The following is a 22,114-nucleotide window of genomic DNA, read 5'->3' as shown; positions in this document are numbered from 1 at the left end:
CGGAGCACACTCTAAAAATAGAATTTAATTGCTTCACTTCAAAGCGAAACAAATTGTTTGTGTCGCGACATTGGATGTTGGATAATTCATTTTTATTAAGAAGAGCTGTCACTTAAAGAGGGCAGACTTATCCAAATGTATTGATATTCCAGCAGGGGAAGATATATTTGTTCTGAATATTGTGAACGACAGCTTGCTCTGCGGATTTTTTGACTTTTCGAAGAATGGGCTCTGTCAATTGAAAATCAAAGTAAAGTAGAAATAAAGTAAAAAACTGTATTTCGTTTGAGGTCATGAAAGTCATCGCTTTATTTAAATAATAATAAAATGTTTATTAGTAGTCTGTATTTCCAATGAAATGCAATTTTTTAATAAGATTTTTGTACATTATATGGAAATAAAGATAAGATAAGATAAAACAAGAAAAGTATGAAAACTTGTTGTAAGGAACATATTTTTCGGAAATTAGGTTATATGTAAATAAATATTAATTTATGCCAACCGTGTAAATTTAAGATATAAATCGCGCTGGTATAATCACTTGAATACATAAATACAAAGATGAAATTGGTATTGCCTCTTGATTTGGTAATAGGTAACCCAATAAATATATTTCTTGTTATAAACTACAAAATAATATAAAATACATATGTAAATGACCCAAGGCATGCAAATTCAAAGCTATAAGCTCTTTTCCATAATCACCATTTATAAATTATAAACCGAACTATGGAAACATAGCTAATAGGCTGTATGAAGTTTCCTAAACATATAAATGTGTACACATGTTCCAGCAGGTGTGGTCCTTCGCAGTGTTTACACGATACGCACACAATCTGCGACATGTGCCCGAAAAGCCAATCCTTGTCACACCGCCTGACATTCTGTTGGAACAGTGGTAAATCAGAACTAATTTCAAAGCCCAGCTCATCAGATCTCCGCCCAACCGCTGAGGTAAGTGGTGGAGTGTCTGACCGGGAGACAACCAACGGAATAGACACCTCTGACCCGCACCTTGAACCCCCCTTCCCCTATCCCAAAAGAACATGCTTCAAAGACTGCTATTTAAAGTTTCAAATTTCGGACATTTGTCCGTCACGACCCCAACCGACCGGCAAGAACGGTGGTTGAATGGCCAACACTCGCCCAGGATAACACACAAGGACACACTGAATACCGGCGATTGGGGGATATGCGAGTATGGATATACGGACAGGCCTAAGACATCGACGTGGAGCGAACCTGGACGATGACATCGAAAGTCCTTGTAGTTAGCAGAATGTAGTTTGTTTGACATCTATTTAAAAGTTTAATCGGATGAGTGTAGTCCGTGCGGTTAGGCTGACCAAAACACAGTGTATTACATAGTCACTGACTTTCCGCATCGCCGCCAGGTGACCGCTCGACCATCGGACAGGTGTTGCAATTTCGGGGATGTCACTGGGGATGGCGGCTGGGAACGTCTATCCTTCAACACTAATTAACGTTGATTCAACGGCTAAAAGGCCTTAACATAGAAACAAAAAGAGGATAGAACATTCCCCTAAGTATTATCCCTTTTACTTTGTTATTTTGTTAATTAAGCTTGGCAATCAAATAATACATCCTATGATGGGCAAGTTCTTAAAATTTTTATTCATGGGAAAGGTTTAGAAATACAGATTAAAGATTTTATTATACAATATAAAAATGTTAAATTGATAACTTTTCTTATATGAAAAATAGTACTCTTGTTAAATAATTGCTTTGTGTAATAATTGAGTCAGAATAGAGTTCATGTATTTGTAAATAAGCTATTAAATAAGTAATAAATTTAAAATCCAATTTGCAGTGATTGAATAAACAAGAAACTTGTTCATGTTTTTTTTTTAAACCGATAAAAAAAAGTAGTCTGGATAATAATTGAAGATGTTAAGTTTTTAAAAAGTAGGATATAATCAAACAATGCTTTAAATTATTGACCTAAAAATTTAATAAGGTTTCAATTGGTGAATTTAAAAAATAAAAAATCACATAAAACCCCCCAGACCTTAAAAAGGTTTAAGAAACCACAAAAACATTTCACAGATTAGCAACACACATAATAAAAATGTACAGCTGTTTAACATAGCATCAGAAATAGTGTTCCAAATAAAATCTTGGTTTCTATAAAAAAAAATAAACCCGAATTTTAGTGTACAACCCAAATATGTGATGATTGGGGGATAAGGCGGTGGGTGGATGGGTGGATGGGCGCCTTGATCAGCAGCCTGTCGCCATAGCCACTTCATGCTCGATCGGCCGACGTATCTGTCCATCGCACTTTAATTGCCGTATTCATTCCGAGCGCCTCCGCCGATGGCCATTGGGCTGATAGCCCAATTATGTACAGACACACGGACAGGGAAGAACAGAGCGGAGACCATTGTCTCATCCGGCCAACTGACCACGGCCTATCTATCCGGCCGGTAAGTAATTGTAGGCAAATATTTGTGTTTGCTCTTTGCCGCTATCTGAAGCGGTAACTTGAAATGCTCGAATTTGACACTCTGTCCGAGTATCGGACATCGGCCATCGGACAACGGACAACAGACAAGAGAAGTGGAGCCTCCATGGTCGCTATCAATGGCAACAAAGCCATCCGCCTCCGTTCATGCGAAACTTTTAATTAAATGCCTAATAGATGTTTGTCACTCTTGTGCGCCGATTAATAGTTCGATTTTATTCGGTCTCGTGATCTCCCGTGTCATGTCCATACGGTTGCCAATTAATTTCCAGCTGGCGAGACTTTCAGTCAATGGTTTGGAGCAAAAACGGAATCAGAACCAGAGTTAGAACCACAAATCCGTATTCGAAATGAAACATTCTGCACTTTGAACGCCGTCTGGCGCTGAACAGCGGCTTTCTTTGACAGCGATAAGCCGGCGCCCAGGCCCCTTGTTACCCAAAATTGAATATAATAATATCACGGGAAATATGAATGCATAAGCAGATAAATTTAATTTTCTTAGCCCGGCTGATTGTATCGGCTTAATTAATTGGGAAGTGCAGAAAACGTATCCAATTGCCGGAAGCCTTTCAAGTAATCATCTGACCTGACAACGGTCCTAAATATTTCGATGATGTATATCTAATAAAATATGCTTTAAAACCCTAAATAAACCTTTAATCAATTGGTGGCAAAATACGATAAATGAATACTTTAATTGAATTAATTTGACTACCACCTATATTTATACTTCTTCGTTAAGACGCATAACTCATTGTCAATTTCCGTTTCTCGTTCAGATTGCCTCTTTAAACCTTTTTTTTTTGGATTTTTTATTGGCCTCAGTGCTAAAGCCCAATCTCAGCGTTTTTGGGCTACGGTGTTTATGTACATTTGCATGTGTGTACTTTCGTGGGGGCTTGATCAATTAACTTTGCTGACATCGACACTGCGGAAAGTTCAGCGCTGAGGTTTCATTCAGAAAGAAGTGCAGTTCTCGTTTATTAAATGAGTATGTTTGCTGCTGTGAATTAATTCCGATGACGCAGTTGAAATGGGGTTGGCATGTGGATGTGCCAAAAATAATGGAAACATTTCAGCTGTTCTGTGAACATTTTCTTTTAAGGGTGGAAGATTTTCTCAAATGAAATCTGAATTTATTAATAGGCGAAAATCACATCACCGGATCAAATATGTACATTATTATAATATAGAAAATCGTCAGTGATGGGATGCTAAACAAAATTAGTAAATAGGAAAAGCATAGGCTTTTAGCTTTTGGCATTTATTTTTTAAGTATATATTTTTATATTCAAATATATTTATTTTTTTTGTTCAAGCTTAATCTACCATATATAACAAAATTAAAAATTCTTTCAGGCCTAAATATTTTTATATTTTACTCTATTTTAGGTCTAAAATTCATCATAATTTTAAAACTCAACCCATATTTTTAAGATTTTTTTTTTTATTTAATGAAATTGAGTTCTAACTTGCTTAGCCCAACAAAATTCAAAACAAAAGTATTTAAAAAGTCTAATTTTTTGTTTTCCTTTCAATACCTATTCAATGACACTAATTAAACAACTTCTGTTGTTTCACAAACTATTTTATGAGTACATGTCGCTTTGTATTCACCTCCGTCATTCCGCGATCACGACCTTCAAAGGCGCGAGCTAATTTTCTGTGGTCTATTACAGCGGCTTGTTTTATGCAAATCAAATGCAAATTGTAATTAAACGAAAGTTTTGTGATTTGCACACACTAACACACTCTCTGGGGGGTCGGACCCCACATGAAAGGCAAAATAAGAAGGGGCGCAAATCGCGGGAGAGCGGTCTGAAATATGATCGGCGATCGCATTTACAAACGCGAGTGTAAGTGCAGCGATTGCATTTTCGCATTCTGCAGTCGGAAAGTGTGCACATTTTGTTGTTCTTTGGTGGTCCCAATAGCCCATCCGGTCGGACGGACGGACAGCTATACGGACGGACGGACGGACGGATGGATGGATGGTCGGATGGACGGTTAAGCGGACGGACAAGTTGCTGCTTCCACGGCGTTGTCGACGCCCCAGTCGCCAATGCTGTCTACATTGGATTTCCGGCGTGGTGTAAGAATGCCTTCAATGGCTTTTCGTTTTTCCTCTTTCTTTTCTGATTCTGATTCTGATTCGGATTCAGAATCAGAATCGGAATCGGCTTTTGCTTATGCCCACTATATGGCCCTTGTGGGGTTACATCGGATCATGCTTAATTGGCAAAATATGATTCATGGCGTTTTGCACTTTCGTCGCTTTGTTGCCGGCACTGCAGTTTTTCAGTTTGTCAGTTTGTCGCCTATAAACAATTAACGAAGCGGCGAACAGTGAGTTATCTCTGCCCCGATATCGCCCAATTCTCGGGGCTGCATCATCATCGCCCTAATGGAGCCAATGGGCTATACATATACATATGGCCATATGAGCTACGGCCACGGGTTTGGCCGCCAATTAAGAGCACTGCAATTGTCGCCCGGCAATCGTCCTGCGCCACTGCGATTGGTCGATGTCCAACTCATAAATACGTCATGTTCAATTAAGAAGCGTTAATTGAAAGTAATGAACATTTATCGATAATGGAGCCGGCGAAACGTGGAAGTGGCACTTCGCAACGAGGGGCCCACCTATAACAATTCATTTAAAAATAAGTAGTTTGGCACATGTAACTTGTCAGCGGCATCAATTCTAAAGGTCTACTGCGAAAAAATGATGCCATGCTTCTTTGATGTGTCATAAGTTTGATTAGGTTTTTATTCTTTAGGAACAGATTCAGTTAATATTTTTTTAAACATTTTTTCTACTAATTTTTAATATTTTTATATATTGTTATTTTTTAATTTTATATACCCATCTTTTAATCAGGTTGGTTTCAAATGTTCTAATTTTGCTCAGGTTTTTATTCTTAAAATACAGATTTAGTTAATATTTTTTTCAACATTTTTTCTACTAATTTTTTATATTTTTTTATATTGTTACTTTTAAATTTTATATAGCCATGTTTTAATCAGGTTGGTTTTAAATGTTTTAAGACAGATACAAAATAATAGGAGACTTGGTAAATTTTCTTGAGTGATTTAAAACTGTTTATAATTGTTCAATCGTTAATTGTTTTATCTAAATTTTTTAAAAGTAAACCTTACAAAAACTTACAAATTGAAAATATTTAAAACTTGGTCACTCTTTGATTATTTTTAATGACTAAAAAACAAAATCCACCCAACGAATAAAATATAGAAAATGCATTACTCAAGTCACTCTATTATTTTAGTTTCCTGATCATACATTTTCGTAATAAATTACATAAAACAACCAAAAACACGTTATTAAGGCACAAATAATCAACCCAATTAAATAAAAACCACAAAATTGGAATTGCATATTGCTTCCCTGTTTTGGGCACGGATTAAGCACTTGTTCGGTCGTAATTCGGCGATCATCACTCAATGAAAGTGTGTACTCTTTAATGGAAGCGCTTTAAGTCGCTTAACGCTCAAAACGAATTGCTTTCCGCGGCCGAGTGAAGGAAATGCGACATAAATATGCATGAGACTTGAGTGGGTCTGCCTACAACTCTACGGCTTTTAGCTAACATTTTCGAAACTTTTACGTTCGGATTCTTAATTCAACAAAACACGCAAAGTTAATAAATTTCAAAGTGAATATGTTTTCACCATCATGCATTTAGTCTGGCCGGTAATGTTTTTGTGGGGCGTCTGGCCCATTCGGACCTTGTGTTTTCGGCGGCAAAGGCGAAAAGCACACAAAAAGTATACCATTTATATAGGGAAGGGGTCCCGAGAAAGGGAAAGACGGTATGGAAACGTTGCTTGCGGCGTGGCTACATTGTTTGCAACTACAAGTAATTAATTTTACCACTACAAGGTTTTAATGACTTCTAAAAAGTTTTTAGCATTTGCTGGATAATCCGGCCGGGCCAAGTCAAGTCAACAACGACGACGACGGCGACTTTCTCCGGGGGCGTGGCAAAGGGCGTGGGCGTGCCGACAAAGCCTTGCTACTATTGTCCTACAAGTTGGCCAAAAGCAAGTGAGTAAGAGTGGCCTGGCCAGAACATAGATGCTGCTGCTGCTGCTATTGCCATGCTAAATAGGCCTGGCTCCAAGCCGTCAGCACACACAGCTGGCTGGCTGGCTGTTTATGGCCAGTATCATGTCCAACTCCATGTCGCCGGCGAACCGCAAGGCCAAGGCCTCTGAATGAAGACCGAAGGCTGCTGCTACCCCAGGATGGAGTCACGGCCTGGACACAATGTGCGGTTTTTGGTCTGTTGATATAATTTGAATTTTATGGTGTAATTACGGTCATAAATGTATTTGCCGTTTAATGGACAGGGCTTTCGGACTGTGTGTGTGGGTCCAAGCACAGCGACAAAAATCTGGGTCTCAGTCCACAAAACTATTTATTTTAAAATATATTTTGCTAAAAATACATGCCTAGTATACAAATTTAACAAGGTTAAATTTATTAACTAAGGTAAAATAATGACTTAGAGAAAAATGTATTAATATTATTATGTTTTTAAATAAATATTGTTTGAGTTATTACAACCAATAATATCACGAACATTTAAAAAAGAGCAAATAAAATGTCCTTTACAACATACAATTTATTATTAAAACTATTTAAATTATGTTTTTTTTTAAAAATATCTTTCGCCCATTTTAAGGCAATTCATACCAAAGGCTGTCAATTTCGAAGATTAAAATGTAATAGGTTCTTAATAGGTTCTTAATATGTTTAGTTTTCTATTTACTATTTATCAAAGAGGCAACTGGTGAATATTCAAAATTAATTTGAAACTACAAAATTTAGATCCTAAACTGTAATCATTAAATTTTTTTCCGTGTACCCAAGCTTAGTTTAAAATGTTTTTTTAGCATGTGATGATGGCCACCCAGGAAAACAATGTTGCCGGGGAGCCGAGAACCTTTTGTTGACTGCCAACTATAAAGTGATAAAACCGTGAAGACATCCTGATGTATGTGGAGTGCCGCAGGCGGAGGCGCCGTGAGTGCATTTAATTTGCATTTATTGGATATTAGCACGTCTGCCCCCGAATCTCTGGATCTCTGGCTCCGCATCTCCTCATCTCCATCGCGAGTGCAAGACGCCGCAGGAACAAAATGATGTGGTAATCTATATAGAGGCCTGCATCCGTACACTTAATAAGCAAACGCTAACAATGTAGCCATCGAATGGGAATGGTGATGGGATGGGAAGTGGCTGGTTTTAGTGATGGGGTTGAGGTTGAGTCTCGGTGTGCAAACTTTAAATACAATACGCTAATGGCATGGCATTGTGCCCGGGATCTGAATCCGAATCTGGATTGGATTGGATTGGATGGGACTCGAATCGAATCGAATCGAATGGAATCGAATCGTTCGCCTTTGGTTTGGTTTCCCAGCGCTTTTGTTTCCCGTCGAGCATGACAAAAGTGGCGACAGCTCGCCAGCACTCGTGAATGCGAGGAGGTAGCAAAAAAAACAGAACACACTGAATTATAAACATTTTAAATTGAAATAACGTGTCGCAATTTTTTGTCGCTACTCCTTGTGCTGCTGCCTGATGCCTGCTGCCTGCTGCCAGCCGCAGTAACCAAACAAAAATACAATAAATACAAAAAAGTACGAAAAATCGAGGAGAAACGTTCGAAAAACAACGGGCAAACCAAAGAGCAGAGCAGCGAGACTTCAAAAACGTCGTTAACGCTTACCTACCGCGCATTCTGCAATCAAATACGATTGATCTCACACTCGCCCCGCAGTGGGTCTGTTCTGTTCTGTTCTGTTCTGTACTGTATCTGTATCTGGGCCTGGTCCTGGTCCTATGTATCTGTATCTGGAAATGGGCAGCAGGAGAGGCAGAGCATCACCATCAACAACAGCAGTGACAATGGCGACAGCAAAACAACAGCAACAGCAGCAGCTAAGAGCCAAAAGGATGGCAACCGAATGGCCAGAATGAACGGACAAAGCGGACAAACGGACGGACAGACGCAGGAAGTGAGTTTGGGGCCCTCATTTTGGCCTCTGTCTGAGCCATTACCTCCTGCACCGCCACCTCCTGCACCGCCACCTCCTGCACCGCCACCACCTCCTGCACCACCACCTCCTGCACCACCACCTCCTGGACTCCAAGCGAACACCTCCTCCAACCACCACGCGTGTCGCCAAGTCGGTGGCATGGCATAGGTGGCAATGACAATCGCGACCGGATGCTTCAAATCAGATATTGTTTTACTTTGCGCCTTCATTCAGAATTTCGAATTTCGATTGTCAGCGTGTCTGTGTCGCTGTTTATTTTTTATTTGCCCCAGCCTTTCCAACCTGGCTTTTGTCTGTGGCGAAACGCGAAATATTTAAGCAGCAGCGGCAATCACCGTTTGCAATGCGAGCAACGTGAGGCTTAAATAAATGTGTCTCGATTGGGACGACGGGCCGAGCTGACAACGCGCCCGTTGATATTTATCCTTCTGCTCCGGCCTTAGCTTTTTCTGTAGCCGTAGCTTTTGGCCTGGCTTTTGCTCAATGGAGCTCGTAGATCTAATCACCGCCTGGCTCCGAGGGGCCGCAATAAATGCGGCGTGCAGGCGACAAATTCATGGTTCATCTCCGCGGTCAAACAGTGAGAGAAATACATAGTAAATTAATCACTAAGAGAAATCGAAAAAAAATCAAAAAATAGTAGGTAAGAAAAAACAATCTATAATTACCTCCATCAAATCGAAATCATTTAGTCATCAATTAGTCAAATTGAACATTCCAAATAACATATATTTAAATATTAAAACATGTTCATGTGCCTAGTGCTTTAATTCAAATTTAATTACAACTAATTTAACCATTAGAATATACATATTTACAAAGCTTAAAAATACTTTATATTTTACTATAAATATTATAAGTTAAAATACAAATTATAATACACAACTTCTTGTAGGAATAAATCAATTAGGGTTACTAAACATTTGTTAGAAAATAAGATATAAATAGTTTAGACTCATAAAATTATATATACCTAATTAACGTTTTAAGTGCATTTGTATTTAATTTATATTCCTTATTGATATCCTTAAATTTAATTGTAAATATGCCTTATTTTCGAGCATATTAAGTAAGCGCATTTTGTTAAGACTATTAGTAAATGTTGAAACTACATTTTTCTACATTTTTTCCACTGCAGGGACCAGGCAAAAGTCATCACCCAAAGGAATAGAATTCAGAGGCTGGGGCAATCCCCTTCAATCAACGAAAGTCCGCTCAATAAATGAAGGCGATTTGAGACCTAATGGCTGTGTGAGGTCCAGAACGGACATTCTCGACTACTTCGCCACACACCCATCACTTTCACCGAGGGAACTGTGAGAGTGTTTGATTATTGTCTCAATCGAGGCTAAGATGCTCGCCAACTTCCGCTTGTCCGCTGACGATTTCGGGGCTCAGGACTGCCGGCTCAGGGCCTTGGCTTTGCCTTTCATTCATGAAGCCCCCAATCCCGAGCCCAAAACCCAAATCCCACCGGGAAAATAAGGAGTCGAGACAAGAAATCACACAAAAAGTGCGGTATGTGTGGCGGCGGTACACAAAACCTGTCTGGTTGTTAACACCGCCAACTGGGAACTGGGAACTGAACACCAAAAACTGGGGAACTGGAAGCTGAAGATGAAGCTGGAGTTGGAGCTGGAGCTGGGGATCGGGGACGAAGACGCTCTAGTGTTAAAGCCGGGGAAGTGTCAACCGGCCAAATTGACAGGCAAAGGCAGAGTAAACGATTTTGGAGATTTGTCATTGATAAGTCGGGCAGAGTGGTAAAAGGGATGCCAAATGCGGGCTTTTCGCAGAAACGAGGTCCCAGTGTCCCAGAACCGAGAGCCCCCAAACCCAGTGTCAAAGTCAGGGACCCAGTGTCAAAAACCGGACGGAAGGATGGTATTCGAATTGGAGTTGGAAGTGGAATTGGTATCGAATCCGTCCCTTGTGTGTGGCTTTCCTGCTCAGCGGCTGACTTCTGGCGTGCAGAGCAAATTAATTCACACCTTGCCAATCCATTGTTGGACGACAAGACATATATATGCAAATTGTTTCTTACGAATTAAGCTTGCCCACGGTATGTGCTCGTTCGAGTGTTTTGTGGGTTTCGGGGGACTTCGAGGGACGAGGTAAATGCACAGGGCCCAGCGGCAGTTCGATATTAATTTGGTAGGCAAAGCTACGGCTTTGTCTAATAAATTACAAACAAAATATGCTCATGTCTTCGTGAGTCGACAGAAAGTGGCACAGTGTGTTGGTCATCCGGCCGATCGAGCTATTCGAATCGAATGGTATGGAACCCAAGTCGAACATTACAATAATATTATGTCAGTAACGCAGCCATTCCCAGGTTACCAAGTATCGATTCGAGCGGCTCCTCAGATACTTGGATGGCAAGATACGTAGATACTCAGATACCCACAAACTCGACGGCACGAACCGAGTGTATGTGTGGGGTCAAAGAAATAATTAATTTAAAATTCCATCAGCGCACGCCGAAACGACACATTGAAAGCTCTTTAAGTCCCAAATTACGAGCATTGTACCAGAAACAAATGAGAAAGACTCACGACAATATTTCTGACACATTTGCTGTTTGTAATGCGATTGTTAACTGCGTGCGACGACAACCAAAATCAGACGCGATGCGGATCGCCCGATCTATCGATGGAATATCATATTTGAATGTTCCGCTTCATATGCGCAGCGTGTCGTGTTTGGCTAGTCGACGGTTTCTCTGCCCCACCAAAATCCCATCACCATCCCCATCCCCAAACCCAACCCCATTCCCAAAAAAAAAACCTCATTCACAGGCCCAAGAAGCATGGCAAACATTTTTCGTTACCAAACAAGAGCTTCACCCGAATCGAAGTGGGCCTTAATGGGCTGTGTCGCTATGATAAAAGCCGTCACACCTGGCGGAAAAACACATTTTCATATTTGGACTCACAATGAGTAAGTCTTTTCTCCAATAATAAATTTTAAATTATCATAAATGTGACAGGGAATTTGAACACCAAATTATACTATTTAATTTTCAATCAAATCAAAATTTTAAGCGTCACGGGAAGTTACCCAATATTTATTGTACCATGTGAATAAAGTTATAAATAGTTATTAAATAAAAAAACAATTAATTAGGTTCCAAGATTTTTATTTACTAATATGTCTTATGATCATTAAAAGTAAACTCTTTTTATTTTACTATATTGGTAATATTACAATACTAAAGTAAGTAAGAGTAAGTAGTTGACGCAAAACTAATAATATATTTGATATAGATCTTTATGTGCATTAATTCAATTTAGTTTTATATTTTTTTTATTCGTTGCAAAAGCTTACAACAAATAGCACCTCATAGTTGCTATCTTGAAAATAAAATAATTAAGCAATAAAGTTAAGAAACAAGATACGGTGCCAAGTTAATAGCCCTTAAAGATAATCCTTTATAACGACAGCTTTATTACCCCATTTCAAGCAATCACATTTGCCGTTTATTTATTTTGTGTGACATCTAATAATTTAAAAAGTATATATTCAATTAAGCCAATTGCCATTGAATGGCACCATTGTCGGCCGATTAGATCTTGGCTCGGATCGTAAATCATGTGGCAGGACGAGCCCTTGAAGTACCGCTGCTACCGGAGTTGCCCACCTTGGTGGACAGGTGCGGAAAATTACTTTTTATATGCTCGTTTTAGTGGTTTATTATGACAAAACAAACTCTAACCCAAATTTCGGCGCACAAAGGTTAAGGGAACGGCACAGCCCATGCGCGGCGGTCGGCGGATCGGGACTTGAACCCACTCCAGTTCCGAGATCCCAAGACCCAGAGACCCCAGACCAAAGACCTCAGACCTCAGACCTCGGACCTCAGAGCCCAGAGATCCAAGACCTCGGCACGTCATCGTCGCAACACTAACTAGCGTTTTGAGGAAACAGAGTGTGGGTTTCGGCGATAAAGATACAGACAAAAACGCTATTAACATCATAAAACTACTATAAAGAAGCAAAACGAAAACAGCAACCGCTATGTGCACAACATAAATCATCGAATTGTTAGGAAGATCCATTATGGGCCATTACGAACACCAACACCGACACCAGCACACCTGAGTTATTTGGGGGAGAAAGAAAGGTAGCAGCAGCATTATTAAAATGCCGTTTTGCTTAATTTTATTTTATTGTTTTTGAAGAATTTCAGCCACGAATAGCAGTCAAATGAGCGCGCGAACTGCCGTTCGCCGTCGAATCGGGTGGTCCCGTCCACAAATTGAAAAAGTGCCGGGCTGGAAAGAAATGTTTAAAAAATGTGTATAAAGAAACTAAAAAAGAAAATAAAAAAAAAAAAGAAGGAGCCCTGGCCAACGGCAAATGCCCGGTAGCTTAGCTAACGAACACACTCCGAGGTGAGCAAACTAAAATTTATTAATGTGCCTGAGATACGCAGCAGATATGCGTTCCGAGTTGTCCAGCGGCTTGTCGATCGTTTCCTTGGAAGTGGAAATGAGTAATTTTTTCAATTTTGCTTTTCACTTAGATGGGAGGCGTTGATAATGGGCGTAGGAGTCGGGGGTGAGCTGCCCAATGTGCCCAAGGAGCATGGTAAATATTAATAAACAGGAAGGATCTTGCAGATACGCATAATGAGCCGCAGATGACAGGGCATATCATCGCCGACATCAGCACCGCACACTTCCGAAAGTGCGTATCTTCATCTAGAATTGGTCAAGTGAAAGTTTAACGGAAGTCGTGGGGGATCCAACTGGCATGATAGGGGGTTGATTATCCTGACAATTTAAAAATTATTATTTAAAAAGTATCAGATGATAAATATGGTTTTATAGGTTAAACTCTAGAAGCAGTAGTTTAAGTATCATCAAATTAACAATATTGATTTATAGAATCTAGAAAATAACTCAACCTATAACCAAATATAACCAAAACTATTTTAATCATTTCAGTATCAAAATTTATATTTCATTTCATATTGCTACTTTAATATAGGCTTAAAGTATATAGTTTTAACAACATTTTCGGACCATATAATTTCAATAATATGCCTTTTTGTCAATATCTATCTCTATCTTTTTTAGATATATAACATAAAATGCATTACACCGAAAAGGTCAGAAATAAACCCATTTCTGCCCACTCGAGTGTTGGGCTTACTATTGATTTTTATTCCATCAAATCCACTGGTTTAAGAGGTCGTAGACCTGCGATATTAATCAAAATACTGCCCATGACGACCGGTTGATAGAGTCCATTTGATGCCATTTCCAAAATAGGGCTTGTCGCGGCGTTTCTTTGAAAACAAATTAGGCAGCGTCGGTAGCCCCAAACGCACTTATCGGATGCCCATCTATGTCGGGAATCCAATCCCTCCGCCCGATCCGACGACACAATGTCTGACGAGATGGTCTCCGGCCTCATCTCATCGGCTTCTTGGGAGAATTATAGATAAATGATCAAAAGATTGTTAAATGCTGTTGAAGCAGCTTAGGAATTTGTTTGATGGGAGATTGATATCGCAGTGCAAGAGTTACGCATTCAGATCGGGCAAAAGGTAGCCAGGACTTGTTTTTTTTCACTCGCCAACAAAGTCCCCATATTCTTGGATCTTTGTATACAAGATGGTTTAGCACTAATGAACAATGTGTGTATCTGCATACCTGAGAGCTCAAGGAGAAAAAAAAAGGGTGCCAACAAAAACTTGACTTCGTACAGGTGGTCTTTGTTTTGATATCTCTTAGAAAAATGTGGAAATAATTGTCTGGCTGACTCACATTCTCTGAATAATTCTTGAGAAGCCTTGTGTATTTTATTGATATTTTTAAGGCAAAGATACATGGCTAAGAAGTTAGGAATTTGTTTTCAAAGATAAGAGTTTGCCACTTTGTGAATCAACAATATCAAATGTTTTTGCTATTTTATACCTCATCAAATAAAACAATTAAAAAAGCGAAAATTCGTAAAATAGGAGAAGTGAATGAGTAGAAGTCCTAACTAAAGAATAAGTTAGAAACAACTAATAAACTGAAAAACTATTAAACTAAAACTATTAATATTATTTATGTAAGGGAAATAGTTGCTAATATATCCAATTGTTAGATGAATACATTACTTTAGTTGAATTATTCCTTTATTATTCCTTTTCTTCTTTAAAACTTATTATACATCTTTCAAATATTGAATTGAACATTACTTGATGGCACATGTAAGCAGCTTATTCGTCAGTGCAGTAAGGATTATTTCTTTATTCAAATTTTTTTGGAATAGTTTTCAACCCCTAGACTTCATTAATAGGAATGCCATTTCCAGTTGATTAAGGTCTGTGCATTTACTTAAAAAATAATTACAATCCGAATGTTTTCGAGTTCGTCCATTACATGCAGATGTGCAAATGGGTGTGTAAATTCAAATGGCAAACAAATTGAAAATGGAAAACGAAAATATGGACGTTGTTGCACAACAACAGGCAGGTCCGTGTATTTAGTTACCCATGTACAGTGTACACCCGTATGCAAATGTGGGTTTGATTTGATTAAGTAACGCGTAGTGTCGAAGCGCCGATCGTCGGTCGCATTAATATTCTTACTCGGGTATTTAAATGGGCGCCGGATGAGTAGAGTGTAGTGGAGTATAGTGGGCTGGAGTGTATATCCGTGTGTTCTGTATTTTGCATAGTTTTGCTCCCCATTGGCAATTCATGAACATGACAACTGCAACTGTCCATGGCAGCGGGTAAATGTCGTAGTGTTCGTTGTTCGGTGTTCGTTGTTCAGTGTTCGGTGTTCTGTGTTCTGTGAGTATGTGCGGGCGTGCTTGTACATACATCTATGGGAACACATGTCAACATTCCAGGAACACATGTACTATGTACGTACGCATACCAACACTTACTCATGCAACTAGCCCACATAGACACATAGTCATCGTCATCCCAATGTGTGTGTGTGTGTGGGTGTTATGTGGGCGGGGCTGATGGGCGGTGGGTGGGCGCAATTAATTAATTGCCTTTGTGCTATTTGCGCAACTGCAATTAAAACACTTACTCGAAAATACGCTCCGTATCTGTATCTTTATCACCATAATTACGAGTGTAGCTTTACACAGCGAAAAGAAAATATTTTTGTTATTTCTTAAGTATTTTGTATTTGGTACTTGTATTACATTGAGAGAAACAACCAGTGTCTAAAGTTTTTCTTGAACATTTTGTAAGAACTATTAGAAACTTAAGCCCAATGACATACAATAATAAAAATTTTCTTGTAAATGTACCATATTGACTTTATAATAAATTTTGAAAGTTATATATAATTTGTATATTTTTGTAAGTACATTTAAGTACATTTTTTTTAGAACTAATAATTTATATTTGGCGAAGAAGTATAATTTAATTATGTCATTTTCATAATGAATACTTAACTAGCATTTAAGCCCCAACTTCTTCTTGCTTAAAAAGTTGTCTTTATTCTTTTTGTAACCATAGCTTACTTTTAGCCCTATTTGATAATAATAAGACCACTCATAGTTGCTTAAATTTATTCATTTCTTCCTGTGCATGTGCGTGTGTGTTGGTGGGGGAAACGGAACTGCGTGGAACCCGCAAACTGAGCGCCAGAGGTCGCCACTCTACATAAATAGTTTGTGACCTTTCGCTTGTTTTACAAACAAGCTCCGAACAGTTGGCGTCGCCGCTCGCCGATTCGCGCCTCAATGTCACACGTAAGTGGTGGTGAGAGGGGGGCTAGGCTGAAATTGAGTGGGGGGGGGGGTACTGTAGTTCCCCCAACCCCTCCCCTGAAACAGCTGCAACTACAGCTCCGCCTCTGATCCGATGGCTCTGCGGTGCTTGGAATTGCAAATTGGCAACGGCGCGCCGCTTCGCCAAGCCCGAGCCCATTTTAATTGTTTACATTTTGTTTTGTTTCAGCACTTATTATTATTAATTTCACTGGCACTCGCCACTAACTTCCTCCACCCCCCAACCCAACCGCTGCCCCCGGCCCTGCCCCCACCCCATCCCCCTTGCCATTTCCGCCCGCTTTTGCTTTTTTTGTGGGCGGCAGTGTTATTGACTTTTGCAAATGCTGCAGAAATGAATGCAGAGCCAAGCAACTCACACTCGCCGTCACATTCGCAGTCGCACTCACAGTGGGAGATGCCAGCACAGCCCTTCTTTGCACATCTCGGCGGCCGGGCAATAAACAAGTTTGTTTATGGAAGCATGTTATTAAACGTCGGCCAATAATACCCTATCCGATGGGGATTAGCCATTTTTCTGGAACTTATAATTATTCCAACCCTCTTTTGATAGATGCTATAAACTTTTTATTTCAGTAAACCATAATAAGAAAAGCACTGATTGAAATATATAATGTGTCGAATAATCTATAGCTATCTTCCCATTTTTTTAAATGATTAAAAAAATATATTCAATTATACATTAATTAAAAAAAAATCCACTACTTTTGCCTTGCTAACCCATTTTCCTTCTTGTCGAGTTTAAAGTATATTTAGTAATTTAAGCCACTCAAAATGACTGCTTGTACCACTCTTGTTTTTAATAAATCTATCTATAATTTCGAAAAATAACTATCAAAAGAAATAAATTACTAAATGTCTGTGTTGCTGTTCGATACTAGTACTACATAACAAATTTCCTTACCTATTTTAGTTTTCTTAGCTGCTATGTTTGAATATCTTAGGTGGTAAATAGTTTTTGAGCCATACTTGCAGGCCTAAAATGTATAAAAAGTTACTTGCCAAGCCCAATAGCAGTTCAAATATTCATTAAAAAATGACTGTTTCTGGTAGAGCATCGAAAACTCACCTTCATAGTCGGATTTCCCCTTTTTTTGGAAGGTCTGAGTGGGTCTGTTCCGCTGGGAGACGACACTGCTGGAGGCGATGTCACTGATTCCATCTCCGCTCAATTTAGCGCCAGTGCACGCGAATGGAGCTTGGGTTCTCCGGACCTGACGCTGCAGTTTCCACTCTTCACTATCCACTATCCACCATCCACTATCCGAGATCCGTGATCCGTGAGTCGAGGCAAGTCGGTCTTCAGATTGGCGGCACGAAACGAGTCGGGCTGGCTGTGTTCCATGGCCTGGCTTGGAAGTCTACCGTTACTAATAGTGCATACAGTGTTTTATTCTTATGCATTTCTCGCCATTCGTGTATCACATAATTCCGTGTGAATCCGCTCTGGAGTGATAACTGTGCTTTCGCCGTGTTCGAGTCGCAGCTAAAGTGATAATTGCCAGCTCATTATCAGCGTTTTGCGTGAGCAATTCGAGCCGAGCCCAAAGATCCAATGCATCCAGCAATCCAGCACTCTGCAGACACGTCTGTGTCTGTGCACAAATGCATTAAGCATTCTCGCAGTGCATAATTTCATATTTCAGTTGCCTGCTCGAGCATTCGCACAAAAACATGCTCTAAACACTTGTTCTCCAGCCCCCTAATTAAGTGCCTGTCTCAGTGGGATATGCTCTCAAAAGATTATCTTTCCAAATAAATAAATATGAATTTAATAACTTGACTAGGAATAATGTCAAACTTTGTATGGTAAAATATGCAAGGAATGTTTTTTAACAGAACATAATTTATACACTTATAAATTTCGAAATTATTGCTAAAAAAGATATCTCTTAATAAACTTATATGTTTTTTATTCAATGATAATATCCTATTATACACTGTGCTAATTTTAGCTCTGAAAAACTTTTTTTCTCTTCACAATACAATTTTATCAAATTCTTATTGGAATAATATTTTTTGTTTACTATGTAATTGTTTATGATGTCTAAAATCGATGGTTGTACATAAATATTTATTGTTTTGTTAATATTTTAATTTATACTAAATTGTATTGCTCACCTTTAATGATCTCAATATAAAAAGAAATTTGGGAATTTTCTCTTTCGACGATTTTCAATGTTACCCACATATGAACCTATGACAATTTATGTTTCACCATTGATCTTTATCGCCCCCTCGGCTAGACGGATAAAATCTTTTAGTGTCGAGGATCACTTCCCTAATCAATTAGGGGAAAATGCAGATCGGGGCATGTGGGCGAGGCCCTTCTGTATGGTTAACTGGGAACATTATTTCCGCACTAATGCCGCGCCCGATCGACTGCCCATGCGCAGAGGCCCCGGACGGAGGTGTTATACGTGCCGACAGGCCGACAGCTCGGATTTGGACGAGAAACATGTGTAGGTAACTGCTCAAATCGCTTGTAGTGCCACTGCGGGCCAAATCCAGCGCCGGGCTGCATGCGAATTAGAAATTAATTCGCCCCTCAATGGGTGCCTGAATCTGTGCCCGAATGCATGTGACATGTGGCACAAACTGTGCGCAACTGCAGCGGCATAAAAGTAGTTCCCAGTTGAGTTGCCGAGGTGGCGGACTGCATTCCTGGAGCTTTTCCTCCATGAATTTCAGAGCGTTCCCACGACATTTGGAGCATCCACTCGCCGATGAGCGCGACTGGTAATTATTCACGTATGGCCTGGCCACTGGACTGTATAAATCAACCGGCAAACCCAAGTCAACCGTTTGGCAATTAACAATTTTACTTCTATTAGCCCAAACAATGTTACCAACCGGTGGCATCCAGCAGGCCCCTAGTTGCACCTTTTCATAACACCTTGTTGCAGTTGTTACGCAGTAATTTTACGACTTTTCTCGGAACAAAGTCATACAAAACGGAGCAAAGCTGCTGACGGTTTAAAGAGGAAATGCTCTGCATGGTAACCATCAGGCGATAATGGTTCGTACATAATTTTTACTTTTTTACTGGAAGACAGCACTTACGCGTTCCCAATGGCCACATTAAAGTGTTTCATAATTCTCGTTATTTCTAGCCAGACATGCGTTAAAGTCCTAGGCGCCCAGTTATATACTTTCGAGATCGGTATTTAAATTTTGATGGTGGTTCTTAGGGTTCAGGAGATCGGCATGGTAATTTTATCGTTAGAACAAGGGCCTATGGTAATTACTCAAAAATAACTTAGTTGATATGAGAAAAGTGTAAGGAGCCAATATAACATATTTTAAAATAGTACTTTGTAACCTGTATGATCGAACATTGTGTTTTCCCTAATATAGATGGAAAGTAATACAAATAGCTGCCCACTCTATCTTTACATCTTTTGCTGAAAGTCAATCATATTCAGTATTATAGATTGACTATTTTTAAAATTTTCAGGCATTCTTAACAAGAAATTATTTTTGATTTTGTAATATTTTACCAATAAATTTAACCCAAATATCTAGCATACCAAGCTATCCATTAATAAAACCCATGTTAAACCCAATTCATCATATTCCGACGATGATGGGGGCTAGCTGGTGGCTTTCATTTCCCGTGTCGATGTGTGTCGCCAGCGATTCCCCGATTGATCTTTGGCCGGGCTTTGTTTGGCCGTTAATTTGCTTGTAGTCGAACCGCGGAATTTGCATGGCTATTGTGCGTGCTTACTCACAGCCACCCCTCTTCCGCCCAAAATGGATATATATATATATGTATGTATCCACATACCCGTATTGACGAGGGCCCGACGTCGTGCGTCATGGGCATTGGCAGTATGTAGCCTGCATACATATGCCGCACCTGCGCCTACATGCCAAACTAAAGTCAGAGCTAAATCCAGCAGATATGCCAGGCCAAAGAAGGCGTTTTTTAATTGCGGCGACATGCGCTGCCTGCCAATGGGCCTTGTCGTCACCTGTGCAATGGTTCGATTTGTCCGATCGCCCGATAGCTATATGCCGATGTCGCCACCACTGCACGCAAAAAAGAACGGCTTGTGCGTTAATCCGCAATGCTGAATGCGATTCATTATTCACAGCGAGGTGGACCTCGAGTTATTTAAATAATAAGTCTATTGAAGCTTATTGGCACAAAGGAAAATCTTTAATCATGATTGATTGGCTTTTAAGAGGACATAGTATTCGTTATGCTAATAGATACGAGAATATTACAAAGCAATAACTCCAACGAAAAGTCAATTATATTTTTTTACCCGAACTAATAAATATATAATATCTATAACTAAAAGTTCAAGTTAATTTCAAATTAAGTTCTCTGGTTCTGTATAACTTTCTAAAGCTTTTAAAATTATATTACTCATACGCAGTGTTGACCCATCCTTACCCATCCTTACCCATAATGCAGACAGACCTAAACATTATTTGATATGTTTTTGGTTCAATAAATACATAGCTCAAAAATTAAATATAAAGCAATTAATTTCCACAATTTTTACCCACTTTGGAAAGACTCACGGAAAACTAAGAACTCTTTATAGAAATAGAATTCAAAAGGCTTTCTTACAAGTTAAAGTACATTAAGCAAGGATGTTTATATTAATACATTTTTAAAATCTTTTAGAATCCGGAAATGTTGTAGAAATTATCCTTTTAAAAATATCAGTTTTTGTTTATGTGTTTTTTAAGCATTTTTAGCTTGAGGTACCATTTTTGTAAGGTTTTCTATGGTCTTTGAAACATACAATTCTTGAGCAAATGAATAAACAGCTTGTGTATTTTCCTCTACTTTCAAACCAAGGTTCATCCCAACGCTTCTTGGAGCAGTGGAGTTACAGACGGACTTTGTCCTTCCTACTGAGCACCTTCGATGGCCGAGTACTCCGCACCGCTTCAGTGTCAGCCAAAGGCCTTCGGCTTACATCTTGCCCATTGCCGCCACTGCAGTGGGTAAAAAGTCGACTGATTGGCCAGCGACGGCGTTTGTGATTGTTTTGACAACAGAGTCTAAGCGTATTTGGAGTGCAACTAGGGGGAAAACCGACGCAGATGCCCCCTGTGCGATTAGGGAAATCGTGTGAGCAACAACTCCAAATATTTGAATAGGCTTTGACAGCCCATCCATGGATCGGCTCCATTATGACATTCGACACTGCTGTTTGCGCACATTTAACGGATTGCTGGCTTTGCGGATGCGTTTCGGCAAACAAATGCATATGCATCCCGCGATCATCATGGCTGCTGCTCTTGCATCAGAATCTGCATCTGCCGATGGTAAATAGAAATCGATGGCTGCCAGCACTCGAGATGTGGAGATGTTGAGATCCTCAGATCTACGGATCGGTTCCGAGTCGTTGAATGACAAGTGTCCAAACAACAACCGTCAGCGCTGTTTTTTCGTCTCCCAACTCTCGGCTGCATTTATCATCCGGCCTGTTTGCCCATTCGCCGAGTATATATTTGCATTGCCAGGCGATTTGCATGGCCTCATGGCGTGTTTTCCCGGCTAATGCTTCGGATTTGGCCGGCTATCGAAGGAGCGACAGGGAGAGAAAGAGAAACAGACGCCGCCGGTTTGTTTAGTGCGCGTGCGCGTGTTCACTGTACATGGCTCACTGTGGTCGTGCATGGCGCAGTCACAAGTTCATGAGCTCACACGGTAAAAAAAACTACTAAGGATCAAACTTGTAAGCCAGAAAAATATTTTCAGAATCATATGAAAACATCATTTAAGAGAAAATTGAGATGCAATTTGTGCATCTTTTTTTT

This window comes from Drosophila rhopaloa, unplaced genomic scaffold, assembly GCF_018152115.1.
Source record: "Drosophila rhopaloa isolate 14029-0021.01 unplaced genomic scaffold, ASM1815211v1 contig_163, whole genome shotgun sequence".
In the NCBI taxonomy this organism is placed as follows: domain Eukaryota; kingdom Metazoa; phylum Arthropoda; class Insecta; order Diptera; family Drosophilidae; genus Drosophila; species Drosophila rhopaloa.
This window is presented reverse-complemented; position numbering follows the sequence as displayed.